Consider the following 16,495-nt stretch of genomic DNA (forward strand, 5'->3'; position numbering starts at 1 on the left):
CATTTTCTTCTTTGCATGGCCTAGGACTCTTGTCTTTCACTTCAGCCACCCTGCTAACAAAAGCCACAATTCCACCATCCCTCTTCCACTGAACCCATCTAAGAAACACATACCATGGATCAATTCATCTGTTGTACCTCCCTTCTCTGCTCCCAGATTGACATTGCTCCTGGAGAAAAATCACACAAGCACATCCAAAATGGTGTTACTGCACATGAACAAGTCATGTTCTGTTAGAAATTCATGCTCCTCCACCCCAACTAGACCCTGGGGCCCCAGGCAATCCTTACAGCTATTTCCTACATTTTGCACTCTCCTGAAGTCTACTCTGCTACCACTTGCCACTCATTCTCAACAGATGACTTTGCTCTCTGCATTGAAGAAAAAATAGGAGCCATCACCCAGGAAACCACTCAACTCCATGCTCCTGATCCATGAACATTTGTTTCTATTCCCATTCTTACCACCAATCTACTTGACTTGGAATCAATTTTATTCCAAAATTCATGCATTCTATTTCTATTGGAGGGAGGGGGTAGCAGAGGTGGTAGGAGAGAGGGAAAAAAGGAGTTAGCAAGATTATTTCTAATTAATTAATTTGTAATTATTAATTAATTTCTAATTAATTTCTAATTATTTCTAATCTGCAGTCAAGCATAAAAATAAAATATTATGTTCATGTTTTAATGCACAGTTTTGTATTTTATTCATTCTGTTTTAGGAGCTTTGATATAAAATCATATCCTATCTGGATTAAAATTTGTAGGTTTCTTCTGTCTCAAGAGGCTATCAGAAGGTCTTATAAAAGTTACAAGTCAAATTTGAAAACCAACACTTAGGAAGTCGAGCAATGGTTGTATATGTGTATGATATGCACTTGAAACAGGTATCTACTGGGCCCTGGAACTATTTCTAGGTCCAACATCTAAGCCTATTAGACCAGGTATCAATTGTGTAGCAGTTGGATGAGGATTCCAGGGGTCCCTGGTCCATCCCTCCAGGCCTCTCCTTCCTTTTCAGCTCTTTCCCCACCCCTTGCTTTTCTTAAACTTATTAAAAAAACAAAAAAACCCCAGAAACTTCCATTCTAATATTTAATAGCTCCTTATACTCAGTTTTCTCAGAGGTGATCACACATAAATCACTTTTTATCTCCAGTATAGCCATCAGCTTAAAGATATAAACATGAAATAATTTAACTCAATTATTATGTTAGAAATAGAAAAAAAAATCTGAAAAGAAGCTTAGCTGCAAACTTGGAGGAGTTTTTAGATAGCATATACGATATTTTATCAATCACATATTTTTTGTAGTGCAAAATTTATCTTCTCAACCAAGAAAAGTGATTCTTTTCCAAACATTCACCATGCATTATTGCAGATCTACATATCACTAACATATGAAAAATCTGGCAGTCCTTTCTAAAGTCAATTTCAATATCCACCACATTTTTTACTGACTTTGTTTTTTATTCCAAAACTTCTTTCCATCTATTAATTTCCCTTCAATATGTACACATTCTGTGCTTACTTTTAAGGCTACATCCCTGTAAGGAGAGCCTTAAAAAAAAAAAAAAAAAACTCAGAAGTAATGTTTCTGATTGTCCTTCCACACCTGGTCAAGGAGAGATCCCCAAACTCCATACACAGATTCCTCATGTTAATACCACTGCACTGTCCCTAGTGCCTTTCTATTTTCAAAGGCCTTATGCGTAATATCTCATTCTACTGTTACACTAACATCATGAGATACATTCTAATGAATGAGGAATCTGAAGTCTAGAGAATCTAAATGAGTTGTGCATGATGAGGTAGATAGCTGGTGAAGAGAGTTAAATCTTTTAACTCCAATTTCCAAGGTTCAATCTACTAAATTCATGTTTCCAATTTGAACTTTATTATAATTATTATTTTTAATTGTGGTGATGTCTTTACCTGTCAGACTGTTAACTGATAAAGAGGCATTGTCTGAGACTCTAAACATCCAATAGGATATCTGGATAGTCTATCACCTTTTCTTGAAAGCTAGATAATCAACAATTATATGTTGAAGAAAAACTTTATTTTGCTATCCTTAGTCTCCTAGAGCAGCTTTAACGGAGGACAGAAGTATATTAAGTACCTGTAGCTCAACCTTCAGCATATATAAAGCAGCCAGAAATGGGTTAGAACTAAAGATCCTAGAACCAGAGAATGTCAGAAAGTAGAAATAGTACCAACCAAGTCTTATGTATACTTATCAGATGCTTTCACTTTCCCCAGCTCTTGTTTCCCATAAATTAACACAAACTATCTGACATTTTATTACTTCCTACACGAGAGTGATACCAAGGACAGAGCCAGAGGGCTGCCATTCATAAATCTCTATTATCACCTCTAAGGAGATGATGACTTCTAGGAAACCACTATAGGTCATCATTTCAGAATATTAACCTAGTTACATGCCTAATAGACAAGTCATGAGGGATTTCCACACATATGCCAAGCATGGTGGCCTACTGATGTATATTCAACTTAAGGGAAGACAAGGAAGAATTTATTAATAAAAAAATAATGATAAATCATAATATACTTGATTAAGGGCTCTTCCATTTACAGTGAAATTATATTAGCTTCATTTACAGCAATAAAAGCACTAGAGACTTGGCATTTAGTCCAGGGTTCTTCTACATGGAGGAACAGAGAGGGTGACCTTCCTGCAGGCCGAATGGCTCTGAAAGAGAGAGTTCAAGGGGCTAAACCCAGCAGGCTCAGTTCTTTACCCCAAATGCTACTGGGACTGCATCTCTCACTCTCACTTCCTGGGCTAGGTTAAAGTGCAACTCTCCTACTTCCTTATAACTTCAATTCTGGCGCTGCCCCACCATTACCACAATGCCACTGACTGCCACCAATGCCTATAATCTGACCCAACAGCACAGGCAACTGTGTCTATGTGACCCACTCATAGGACTACAGGAAAAATCGCCCAAATGCCTGCCCTCTTTTGGAGCCGTGGCTTAATCTTTTCATGAAGGAGAACATACGTTTTAAACAGTGTGTAAAAGAGTTGTACCTACTGACTAGATGAGTAAGGCAGAATTTACACTTGAATGAAGAGCCAATACATCTGGAACCCCAGACACCTTCTCTTTAATTTCAACAAACAAGCTGCCCAGAAATTTCCCATGGTAGTAATAATCATCCCAATGCTATTCTCTCAGGCTGTGTTATCAAGAAATCAAATACAAAGGCCTTTACAGAAACAGTAACACCTTTGAAAGTGGCACAAATACGGAAAACACTGATGCTGTCATCTTTGCCACTGGTGATTCCTTCCCAGGTAAAGTGTCATCTAGTCTAAATCCTCTCCTATGTCCAATTATACTGACTATTTGCCTGCTATATACAGATGACAAACAGTTATTCCACTCCTCAGGATCCCATTTCTACACCCCCATACCCTCAGTTTGGGCTGCTCATTCTCACCAACTGCATCCAAGACAGTCTGAATTTCATCTGTCTGAACTCTTCATCCAGTTCCTGCCTTTGAAATCCAGCAAGCCTTGATCCTCCTTGTTCAATCATCCTCCTGTTGACAGCCTTTCACCATATTCCCTATCTATGGGAAGATTTTGTTGGCACTTTTCCTGTTGGTCTTTTCTATATTTGTATAGTCCTAGAAGGATCTCCCACCACCCTGATTTGCACTGACACAAAGGCACTTTAATGGAAGAGATGATTTTTTTTTCTTCAAATGGAGATGAGAGTGGTACCTTCAATGTAACTGAATAAATGATATTTTTTTCTTTCAAAGACATTTTTCATTTTTCAACTTTCCTCTTTTCTGGTAATCTGACTAAAAATGAAAGAATGTTTCAGAAATTAAAATTCTTAGTAGTGAGCCTACCTACTTTTATAATCCAGCTTCATACACAAATTTTATCTGAGTCATGTTCTTCCCCTTCTTTGAAATAAGACATTTGATTCAACTCAACTTATACAATACTTTCATGCCACTCAATTGCTGGGGGTATATCAAGTATAAGTGTATCTGCCTGTCTACACGCCCCAGGTCCAATCTATCATATTTAGCCATATTTAGTAATGTTAGCTATATTTAATTTAAAATTATTTATCATAATTTTAGCTTCAAATATGTATCTTTTGAAAATATTTGCAATATTTAAATGCTTTTCAAATATGTATTTAAATTAGGTGATTATATAAAGTTTGGGTAATTATGATGGGACTTTGCGGAAGCCAAAGCCTAGCTGTTGGGAGAAATTAAACATCCCTAGCATTAGGCTACTCTGTATCTGACACACTTAACTCTGCTTCCCACAAACTCCTGTCTTTCCTTTCTATTATTCTTTTTTACTATTTTTATCCCACATCAATTGACACTTTTATTGAGCACTTTCTGTTTCAAGGTCCTGTGCTAGGCACTGGGGATATCACCATGAGTGTAGTATGTATTCCTTTCCTCCAAAGAGTTTAAAGCCTAATTTAAAAGATAAACAAATAGGAAATTAAATAATACAAGAGATAATAATAACTCAGTGCAAAATAACAAGCAAGGCAGAACATAAAAAGTTGTCATGAGTTAGGGAAAGGGAGTCATAGAGAGAACTGGGACTTCTGAGAACCTGTTTTATGGCTGGCTCTATACTGGGTAGTTTTATAATTTAAAGCATCTCTAATTGGCAAACAAATTTTGTTAATCAGCATTACATAACTAATGCTGCTTCCTTGAGTTTTACCTATTTGAGACTTCAAAGTCCTGATTGTAATTGAAAATAGTCATTTAATGTAGGAATTTACTATTATAATATGTTCCTATCTAGCTGCTACTATTAATATCCTCATTTTATGAAAGAGAAAATTGAAGCTCAGAAATACTAAGTAATTTGGCCAAGGTCAAATATCCAATAGGTAGAAAAAGCAATTTTTTAAATTCTAGACTTTATGTAAGTCACACAAAAATTTAAGAGTATCTCAAACCCACACTCTGGAATAGGAACCAGATGACTCTCCCTGTAGCTAAATTAAGCATAAATATAAGTAGCATTACCCTAAAAGACGTGAAGCAGAATGGTGATATGAATGTGTAGTACTCCTTACTAAGATACTGGCCAAGGAAGCCATACCCCTAGCCTGTGTGAACAAGGGAACCAAATCTAGTGTGGTCTGGTCAAGTTTATGTACTAGACTTTCCCTGATCCTTAAACTCAGCAGTTCTCACATCTGGGGAAGGTTTTTGGGTTTTTTTCTTTCAGGGCTAGTGGGTGAGGTCAGGTACTATTGGGAAAGTGATTAATTCCTGGGCTTCACCCTTCATTTTTGATCTAGTGGTCAGAAATGAAACCTAATCATGGTGATCTGTTTTATTTTGATTTGTAATCCATTCAAGTTATCTTGATGTTCACTGCTGTTTAAGAACAATTGCTCTAATGCATGCTTCAAGGCAAAACAGATTAGGTTTAGCTTTGGCTCAAGTGACTCAATAAAGATGACTTACAGTGATTTATCATGACTTCTAGAGCTGTTTGCTTACTTCTACTAAGAGCTACAAGGTGCACTGCCTTCACCTAAGAAAGGTTCTCTTAAACAGAAAAGTATACTTTTGTGCCTATATTTTTCTCCCCAGCTGTGCTTTCTTCCAGGAAGATCATGTTTTGCTGCTAAATGAGTATGTGTGCAAAAATACTCTCTGACAAGAAGCTTATGCTTATGTTCCATATATATCAGCTTATTTGTCCCTGTGGCCACCTTTTGCAGTCGTCATATTCCATGTTTTGCTGATTAAGAAATATACAAAAGAAATGAAATCACTTTCTTAAGGTCATTCAGCTGAGTTTGTATATGCTGGAGCTGAGTTTCAAACCAGGTCTGTCTGACTCTAAATCATTCTCCTTGGATTCTTCCCTCTTTGTCTTCATTTTCTCTCCTGCCTTATTCCCTATCCAAGTCTTGAACCCCATAATATTAACCACAAGCATAGGACTGAAGACGCTGTCAACCTTGGTGTTAGGTAGATTTCTAAACAGACTTTCTGCTCATATATGAGTGTTTGGAATAATTTATTGATTTAATGCTTACTAAAAAGACCAACAAGATTGTTGTTTGGTAACCTCAAGTTTCATTATGGAGATTATGCATAAATGTTGTCTAATCCTTATTCATTCATTTCATGCTTATCTAATATTATGCTTCTGAGACCAATTCTGACATGTGTAATAATATGCAATCTATTTTTATAATTGAAATATTATTATGCAATGGTAGTAATAACTAAGACATCATAGCAAATGCCTCTGATAATAATAAGTGAAATGGTCATCTTCCTAAAATAGTATAAGATAATCACTTTTAACCAATCCCCTGCCACCTGGAAACCCCTATTTTAATCATCATCATCATCTTCACCTTCATCATTGCAAAGATTAAACACCTTCCTCGTCTTCACTTTATAAATCATCCTGTAACATCCTTCCTCTGAGCTTCATACCACTTTTGAGTTTGAAGTCTCCCTGTTCAAGAAAAGTTTGTTTCTCACACAATAAAATATTAACATCAAGGAAAGCTCTCTGAATTTTATTTCAACAGTAGATAATGAGTACAGTGATAATTCAGATGTCAAAATAAATGGGTGTGCCTTTGAGACTAAGTAATTCCTTGGAAAGAAAGAAAAAATCACTTTACTCTAAAACAGGGATCATACAACAACTTTAACTTTTTAAAATTTTTTTCAATTGAGACATAGTTGATTAACTTTAACTTTTATCACACCAGAAAATGCTAAGTTTTGTGCTTTAAAGGGATTCATTTTGTTCTCTGATGAGATATCAAAGAACATTTGATCCCCCAGCACCTTCAGAAGTCAAGCCAACAATACTATTTCACAAACAAAATTTCATATAAATAAATGGAGCTAATCTTCAGACCAATTTAATTAATCTATAGATAAAATCCACAGTAATCATAACTATACCATTTTTCTTATTATATGTAACATTTTCATAAACTTATACTTTCTAAAGCGATTTCAAAACTTTTTATTATAACTTCTCTCTAATTGCTTCTGTATTACTTATGGACCAATAAGTGATGGGTCTCCTCCTCTTGATGATATTCTGGGGTTGAAAGAGATAGTGAAATGAAAGAATACTTATCTTAAAACTTACTGATAATATCCTAAATTTTACAGATGTACCACTGTTGTCAGTCATTTAGGAGTAGAACTGGAAAAGTTGCAACAAAGGAGATCACTCAGATGTAAGTTACATGAGGGAATGTATCTCTAATGCTTAGAACATTACTGGGCTCACAGTAGGCACTCATTTACTAGATTAATGAATGAAAAGTACATATGAATATAGTTTAAGATACAAATGAAAGATATCATGTGCATTCTCCATGGTTATAAATTCCAACCAGCTCCATGAACCTTATCTATTTGCTATTTTGCCTATTTAATATGTCATCCAACTCGGCACACTGGCAATGTGTGTGTATGTGTGTGCATGTGTGTGTATGTGTGTGTGTGTGTGTATGTGTTTGCCGTGTGTGTGTGTATGTGTATGTGTGTGCTGTGTGTGTATGTGTGTGCATGTGTATGTATGTGTGTATGTGTGTGTGTATAATAGTGAAGTTAACTATTTATGCGTCTGCCTTCTCTGCTAGGCTCTGCACTCTGTATTATAAATCTTTATATCATCAGCATCTAGCTCAGTTCCTGACATGTGGTAAGAATTATGAAATATTTGTTAAACTAGTCAGCTAAGATTTGAATAAATCAATTAACATCTTTCACATTTTTTGTCTCAAAATAAAATAAGTGGGTTGATCTATAGGTGATTCTCAGTGGCAGCAGTACTTCTACATAGGATCACCTGGAAACGTATGGGGACAGGTTTTTTGTTTTCCTAATGCCAGAGATGTCACTGGCATTTATTGACTGAGTACCAGGCAAGCTAAATACACTGCAATCACTAAGATAGTCCCATACATTGAAGAATTTCCCTGCCCAAAATATCATAGTGAGGCCATTCAGAATTTTAATCCTTAATGTCCTTTCAAACTCTAAAATTCTATAATTCTAAGTGGAAAGTAAATTTTGAAAATTATTGTTTTAAAATGCAGACATGAGTATCAAGGTAACATCAATTAATAAGGTTCCTGTTTTGCTTCCTATTTGCCTTTAGGTATGTTCCTAGCTGGCGTATTTCTCTCCAGTACAGTATATGGACTCTATGAGTGAAATGGCCAGCTTTTCTGGTGTGAACCTCAAACTCATGTCCTTGTTCCTCATGGATCCAAAACCAGCCTGGGAAATCTTTTTGGCCCTTGTACATCAACCCAGTTCCAGCTGAGAGAATCTGGGAAATGGAACAGGGCCAAAAGGCTCTCTTATTCTCCCAAGCCCCCCAAAATTTATCAAAGCCACCAAGACAAGGAATCTCCCTTTAATGAGTCATAAAAGTGATGATCCTTATTCCTCAAGCTTCCTGCTCTAGATGGAAGGCTGGTGGTAATTGCTGCCATTTTCCTGGTGACTTACGGTTACTTGTAACTTGTGCAACTGATGGAAACTCGGAGATGCAAGATAAGCTCTTTTTTATTTAGTTTCTTTCATAACAACCCTTTGATTTTCCTGCTCCTGGGGTAATATTAACAGTGTGAGTAACAGCAACCTTGGCCTTTTGTAAAAGAACACCAGGTGGAGGAACGATTCAGTGCCTGTGGTTAGATCCAACCTTCAAGCCTATGTTTCTAAACAGTGCATCCAAGGGTCAAAAATCTCTTCAAATCACAGCCAAACTACGTCACAGATTCCTGTTCTAATTTTTACCTATTTGTTAGCTCCCAGATGAAATGTAATCTTTTATTACCTAAGTTCTAGAACATTTTGATTTTATTATTTTCCTGATCAAAAATTTTAGTTCAGTTTTATTTTTTTAATTTTATTTATTTATATATTCATTCATTCATTTACTTAGTCTTAGTTCTTTCATCCATTCGTGTATAATTACCCCCCAAGGTAAAATATATATACAACTTGGTATATATCCATTCACATTTTTCTCCCAAATCAAAATCTATTACAGATTATATCAATCCTTATCACCACGTTTCTCATAGCCATGATCTTTCCTTAATTACCAAGCTCTGAGAAACCAATAAGTCGTTTGGGTTATACCCCTCTTCTCACTCCAGGCCCATAATATGTGAAGGTTCTAACGGAAAACTATAGCTGGCATATGGTTCTTACTTCAGGATCTTTCCACTTAAAATTCTCCATCCATTCCCTTAGATAAGACAGCTCGATGGACTAATGACTAATCATCCCAGGCTCCCATGTAACTGTGGTGTCATGCATTTGGTATCTTTTTTAATTTGGGGGGATGCTGTGACTCAGCTATGGCCATCAAAGGCCTTAACACAGTCAAGCAATTTGTAGCTGAGCTTAAATTGAATGTTAATTACCAACATCATAACCATAAGGGGTTAATTAGTCAATTCTTGTAGGATATAAAAAATGTAATTATAAACTTGCACACATATTATCATCAAACAAAATTATCTTAGCAAACCCTCTTAACTTTTAGCTATACATATTGTACAGGTATCCACCCTGCTTCTCGAAAGTTTGTTTTATGCCACTTTGCCTTTACAAAAAAGTACCTGTTGTCACTAACCAAAAGAAATACAAAGATTTTTCACTTTTATGAAAAAAGACAAAAAGTGAAAATAGCGTTCAGCGTTTGTTTTGCAGGAGCCCTTAGAGAGGCAGAACGTACCCCAAGCAGGGAGAGCGGCACCGGCAAGCTCCTCCCTTGGGAACTATACTCAGCATCTCAGCATCAAGCCACCATAGCTTTGAACTGTGTCTGTGAGCATCTGTGCTTCATCTCTATTTATTTTGTGCATCCATTAGCAAGGTAATTGCTTCTTCCCTTTAAGCCATTGGCTTATGAAAGATTTCATAGGAATGCTCTATTTCTGAATAAGGGGACCTGTATAAGTTTATTTTGCCAAACCCCCAAAACAAGACTCTGTAACAACTCATACAAAGCCTAAATAATGTTAATTATTCCATAATTTATAGCATATTTTCTCCAGTTATAATCTCAACCAAACATATTCTAGCCTAACTCCTAATTAAATGAAATTTTAAAATGCTAAAATATTTCCAAAAGTTAAATTTAATGGGCTAGAATTTTTTTTTATTCTCTAACAGGTTTAACATGACCCCTCCCAATACTGACATAGCATTTAAAATTTCAAGATTTTTATGGAAAGGAATTTCTATAGATCTGATTTAGTTAATGCAGCTTAATAATTAAAGCAAGAAACTGAAAAATGCCTAGATGAGTTTATAAAACTTCATTAACACACAGGACTGGTCCTAGTCTTTCTATTAATTTTTAATAAAATTACACATGCAAGCATCTGCATCCCCTTGAGAATGCCCTCTAGATCAGTAAAAATTAAAAGGAGCAGGAATCAAGCACAATAATAAACAGTTGATAACACCTTGCCTAACCACGCCTCCACGGGAGACGTCTGTAATCAAACGTTAAGCTATAACGGAAAGTTTGACTGTTATATTAACTTAACGTCAGGGTTTGTAAATTTCGTGCTCGCTACCACAGTCATGCAATTAGCCCAAATTTTAAAAAATTTGTCATAAAGCATGTTTAAGATAATTTAATGCTAGTTAAGTTTTCATTAAAAAGCTCCAACTAAAATTAAAACAACCTAAAAAAGTGACTTTAATATTTCTGGTTACACAATAGCTAAGATTCAAGCTACGATTAGATACCCCATTATGCTTAGATCTAAACTCAAGTAATTAACATAACAAATTTCTTGCCACAGTACTACTACCAATAGCCTAAAACTCAAAGGACTTCACAGTGCCTTTTACATTCCTCTAGAGGAGCCTCCTCTATAAGTGATAAACCCAGAAAAGCCTCACCACTCCTTGCTGATACAGCCTACATACCACCATCCTCAGTGAATTACAGTAAGCACAACTATCAGCATAAAAACACTAGGTCAAGGTGTAGCTGATGGGTGAAAAGAAATGGGCTACTTTTTCTACTTTCAGAACATTAAAAATTATATGAAAGCCTTTATGAAGCCAAAGACTAAAGGAGGAGTTAGTAGTAAATTAAGAATAGAGGGGCTTCCCTGGTGGCGCAGTGGTTGAGAATCTGCCTGCCAATGCAGGGGACACGGGTTCCAGCCCTGGTCTGGGAAGATCCCACATGCCACGGAGCAACTGGGCCCGTGAGCCACAATTACTGAGCCTGCGCGTCTGGAGCCTGTGCTCCGCAACAAGAGAGGCCGCGATGGTGAGAGGCCCGCGCACCGCGATGAAGAGTGGTCCCCACTTGCCGCAACTAGAGAAAGCCCTCACACAGAAACGAAGACTCAACACAGTCATAAATAAATAAATAAATAAATAAAAGAACGTGAATTTCTTAAAAAAAAAAAAAAAAAAAAAGAATAGAGAGCTTAAATGAATCATGGCCATGAAGCATGCACACACCATCCGTCACCCTCCTCAAATATTAATTTCATATTTATAATTATCTAACACATGAGACAAGTCAATGTACAAGATAACATACTGGAAAGTGTGCTTGGACAAATCAACGTGCAGCTTAAGTCAAGCATCTAGTTTACACCCAGGAGATTTCATCTTCAAATGACCACTTTGAACTAAAGCTAGTCCAAACCTAACTAAACTTAACAATTGTATTTAAATGAAAGAAAACATTTTTTTACAAGTATAGGCAATAGAAATCTTAATGGGTGCTCTAAAGTACTATAAGAAAATGATGAGATAAGCATTTAAAGTCTTAAAGAGTAAAGTTTACCCCTTTACCCTTTGCATAATGAATTAAATAGAACAATCTCAGAAGGAAGACTTAAGTCAAATACCCCAAAACCACATGAGCTACTTAGCAGGCAGTTTAAAGAACACACTCAGCTACATGGCAAAATAGTGAGAAGATATATTAGTACAAATGAAAAGACTACTGAGCCTGGTGATAGCTGGCTATCCACAATAGAATTCTAGTTCAACTTTAAATTTACCTAAAAAAAAAAAAAAAAAGTCCAATGTAAAGTTAAATGTTATCCAAAAAGGTACAGCTCTTTAGACATAAGAAAAACCTTCCTTAGAGAGTAAGTATTAATAAATCCATAGTTGGCTTAATAGCAGTCTTGGTTAAGAAAGCATTCAAACTCAGCAATTTTAATTTCAGTAATAAAAATTGACTCAATACTGAATTAATCAATTAATAGAAGAAAACTGTTAATAACTGTAACAAGAATTATTTTTTTGTAATAAGCTTAGATCAGATAACTACTGATACCTAACAATTAAATAAATTTAACCTAATAATTAACTATTAAATCAAGTGTTAATTCAACACAGCATGTGCCTAAGAAGATTTTTAAACATAAAAGGAACTCTGCTAACATAAACCCTGTCTGTTGACCAAAAACACTGCCTCTAGCATTTCTAGTATTACAGGCATTTCCTGCCCAATTAAATATGTTTAACGCTGCAGTATTCTGACCATGCAAAGGTAACACAATCATTTGTTCTCTAAAGACTTGTATGAAAGGCCACACAAGAGTTTTACTGTCTCTTACTTTCAATCAGTGAAATTGACCTTCCTGTAAAAAGGAAGGAATAACAAAATAAGATGAGAAGAACCTATGGAGCTTTGATTAATTAATCATCCAAATACAAACATTTTAACCAAACTGAGGAATAACAAAAATTTAAATGGATTAATAATTTTGTTTGGGGTGACTACAGAGTATAAAAATAATTTCAGAGTGGTTTAAATTTAGACCAAACTAGTGAAAATACATTTTGTCCCTTATTGATCCAAAAACTGATCAACAGAACAAGTTACTCTGGGGATAACTGCAATCTTGTTCAAGAGTTCATATTGACAGTAGGGTTCATGACCTCAATGTTGGATTAGGACATCCCAAAGGTGTAATCCCTATTAATGGTTCTTTTGCTCAAAAGATTAGTATCCCACGTGATCTTAGTTCAGACTGGAGTGACCCAGGTCAGTTTCTATTTAATATTTCTTCCAGTATGAAAAGACAAGAGAAATAAGGCCAACTTGACAAAAGTGCCTTCAACATAATAGATGATATAATCTAAGTAATTTCTATCAACCCTGACCAAGAACAGGGCTTGTTAAAATGGAAGAGTCCAGTAATAGCATAAAACTTAAACCTTTACAACTAGAGGTTTAATTCCTCTTCTTAACAGTACGTTCAGAATTAATTTTCTGTTAATTGTTCCTATTTTACTTGCCATAGCATTCCTTTATTAATCAAACAAAAAGCATTGGGTTATATATAACTTCATAAAGGACCAAATATTGTTGGTCTTCATGTTCTGCTTCAACCCACTGTCAATGTTTTCAAATTATTTATCAAAGATATAACCTCACACATGTCAGAATGGCTATCATCAAAAAGACAATAACAAGTGTTGGCAATGATGTAAAGAAAAGGAAACCCTTGTACACTGTTGGTGGGAATTAAATTGGTGCAGCCACTATTAAAAACAGTATGTAGGTTCCTCAAAACATTAAAATAGAACTACCATATGATCCAGCAAGTCCATTTCTGGCTATTTACTGGAAGAAAACAAAAACACTAATTTAAAAAGATATATACACCCCTATGTTCACTGTAGCATTATTTACAGTAAACAACTGCCATTTGCTACAGAATAAATGGACCTATAGGGTATTATGCTAAAGTGAAATAATTCAGAGAATACTGTATTTCACTTATATGTGGAATCTAAAAAACAAAGCAAGCAAAACAAAGCAGAAACACACTTATACTACAGAGAGCAAGCTGGTGGTTGCCAGAGGGGAGGGGCATGAGGGGTTGGGTGAAATAGTGAAGGGGATTAAGATGTACAAACTTTCACTATTGTTTGTCTTTTCACTCACTTAATTGTATAAAACTAAAACTAATACAGTATTTTAGGTTGTGAAAGACTAAGGTTAATCTCCTCTTGATATAAACTTTCTAAATTTTTATGTCAGCTTTATGAGTCATTTAAGTTATTATTTTCACAAATTAAGATTATAAATATAAATTTTGAATGAATTTTAATGTACAGAGATTTCATTAATTTTAAGACCATGGCAACTTTTAAATTTAATAAATTAAAAAAGAATATTTGGATAATATTTTTGTTATAAAACTGGTCACTAAAATTAGTTCTTATACATTTTTAAATGGCTAGGGATCAGCAGGTGTGTAAATGAATTTATATAATGTTGATTATGGAGGAGTTTTTGCCATTTTTAAATTTGTGAAGGTGATATGAAACGTGTTTATGGATAAAAACAGCTACATAGCAAAAAAAGAGGTACAAATTTTCAGTTGTAAAAACATGTCATGGGAATGTAATATACAGCATAAGGAATATAGTCAATAATATTGTAATAATTTTGTATGGTGACAGATGGTTACTAGACTTACTGTGGTGATTGTTTCATAATGTATTTGATTGGCAAATCATTATGTTGTACACCTGAAAGTAACATAATATTGTGCATCAACTATACTTCAATTTTAAAAAATGGGAAAGATGGAAAACAGTTATTAGTCAAAGAAATTTTATGACCATTAACATCATCAATATGAATTTCACTATGCATACCATATCCACTATTCAACAAATTTAGGTGTATTATTCTTATTAGCTGTATCAAGTTTAGCTATTTATTCTCTGATCAGGATGAGCTTCAAGTTCAAAATAGCCCTTAATTGGTACACTCTGAGCTATATCACAAACGATGTCATATGACGTTGTTGCACTAGCAATTATTCAATTAACTGTACTACTTATAAATGGATCATTTACACTATCAACCCAATTATTACTCAGTAATACTTATGACTAATTTTTCCATCGTGACCACCAGCCATAATATGATTTATTTCTACCCTAGCAGAAACCAACCGAGCCCCTTTGTTATTAACAGAGGGAGAATCAGAATTTGTCTCCGGTTTTAAGGTCAAATATGCAGCAGGCCCCTTTCCCTATCTATTCCAGCAGAATATGCCAACATTATCATAATAAAAATTTTACCAAAAACTGTTTTCTGAGGAACATTCTGCAATCCCTATATACCAGAAAAGTATACAATTATCTTCATTATCAAAACCCTTCTATTTTATTTTTATGAACTCAGGCATCTTACCCACAGTTCAGATATGACTAGTTTACGCATCTCTTATGAAGAAATGTTTACTCTAACACTAGCCTCATGCACATGGCATATGTCAAATACCGTTACTATAGCAAGTATTCCACCACAAAGAAATATGCCTGATAAAAAAGTTACTTTGATACAGTAAATAATAGAGGCTTAAACCCTCTTATTTCTAGACTTTTAGGAACTGAACCTAGTCCTAAGAATTCAAAAATCTCCGTGTTACCATATTACATCACACTCTATAGTAAAATCAGCTAAATAAATCTTCAAGCCAATACCCCCAAAATGTTGGTTTGTATCTTTCCCATACTAATCAATCCTCTTATCTTTATTATTATTTCATTTACCATTACTACAGATACCATAATATTATATTAAGCTCACATTGATTAATAATCTGAATTGGCTTCAAGATAAATATAATTAATATTCCAATCCTAATCAAAAATTATAATCCATGATTATAATTAGTAACATTAAATCCATGACATATCCACTAAATATTTCCTAACACAAGCCACTACTTCTATACTTCTCATAATAGCTATCATTATTAAAATAATATATTCTAGTCAACGAACAACTACTAAAATTTTTAATCCAACAGCATCTTCTATTATTACAGTGGCCCTTATTATAAAACTTTGACTTTCCCCATTCCATTTTTGAGTACCAGAAGTTACACAAGGTATTCATTCCATTAATATGAAGCTTAATCTTATCAACATGACAAAAACTTGCACTCACATCAGTTTTATATCAAATTTCATCATCAATTAATCTAGATATATTCATTATTGCTATAGTATCAATTACAGTTAGGATACTGAGGAAGGCTCAACCAAACACAACTGCAAAAAACGTTGGCCTATTTATCAATTGGCCATTTAGGCTGAATAGCAGCTATCATGATCTATGACCCAACTTTTATAGCTCTTAATCTATTCATTTATATTATGTTAACATTTACTACATTTGTATTATTTATTTACAGTTCATCCATCACAACACTTCCACACACATGAAACAGAGTACCTTTAATTACTACCATAATTCTTCTAATTATATTATCCTTAGGAGGCCTCCCACCAAAAATAGCAGCATTATTATACCAACATTAATACCTATTGTAGCATTACTTAATCTACATATGATTAATTTATTCTATATCACTAACGTTATTCCTATCAGTAAATAAAATAAAAATAAAATGACAATTAATACCTA

Source organism: Balaenoptera musculus, chromosome 1, assembly GCF_009873245.2.
Source record: "Balaenoptera musculus isolate JJ_BM4_2016_0621 chromosome 1, mBalMus1.pri.v3, whole genome shotgun sequence".
Lineage (NCBI taxonomy): Eukaryota > Metazoa > Chordata > Mammalia > Artiodactyla > Balaenopteridae > Balaenoptera > Balaenoptera musculus.